Below are 721 nucleotides of genomic sequence, written 5' to 3'. Positions count from 1 at the left end.
AAATCCACTAAGTTTCACCTCAAAATGTATTGCACAAGTCTTTTTTTTAAAAAATCACCTTAAAAATAAATAGGAGAGACAAGCAGTTCTTTAAAATGAGGGACAAAAAGAATGGAAGAAAGGAACATTAAGTGACCCCATAAATCAGGTTATTTAAATATCTTTTAAACAACATAAAACTCTTCCCAATGGAAAGCTGAAGAAAAAAGAAAAAACAATCACGATTTCTCCACTGATAAAATGTATTTTAAAGGTGATCAGCAATTATCTGTGGGCCAATGTCAAATTCTCTTCTTGGTCTTTCGGCTACGGGTGGACCCTGAATGACAGCTTCATTCTCTAAGGACAGTAAATGGGGACAATTTTCCAAGCAGCATTTGTCTAACATCACTCTTCCCATTTCTTCAAGATGAAGATCGGAGCCATGACACATGCTAACTAAGCACAGACTGATGGTTTACTCAGAAGATACCACTGTGAGGTGAAGTGAAAAGTAAAGGGAGAGAGGCCACGAGTTCCAATTATCAGCTCATAAAGTTTTTGACAATAGGGAGCATAGATTCTATTCAGGGTTGGATTAAGGGAGGGTCTCCTGCAAATCCACAAGTATAGGTGAGTCTCCAAGGAATGCAGTTTCAGGAAAGCAGTTCTGGTACGCAGGGATGATTATCAGCTGATGCGGCACAGCAGTCATCTTGTAGTTACCAGGAATGGTGTTGTG

Source organism: Tupaia chinensis, unplaced genomic scaffold (genome assembly GCF_000334495.1).
Source record: "Tupaia chinensis unplaced genomic scaffold, TupChi_1.0 Scaffold000410_1, whole genome shotgun sequence".
NCBI lineage: Eukaryota > Metazoa > Chordata > Mammalia > Scandentia > Tupaiidae > Tupaia > Tupaia belangeri.
This window is presented reverse-complemented; position numbering follows the sequence as displayed.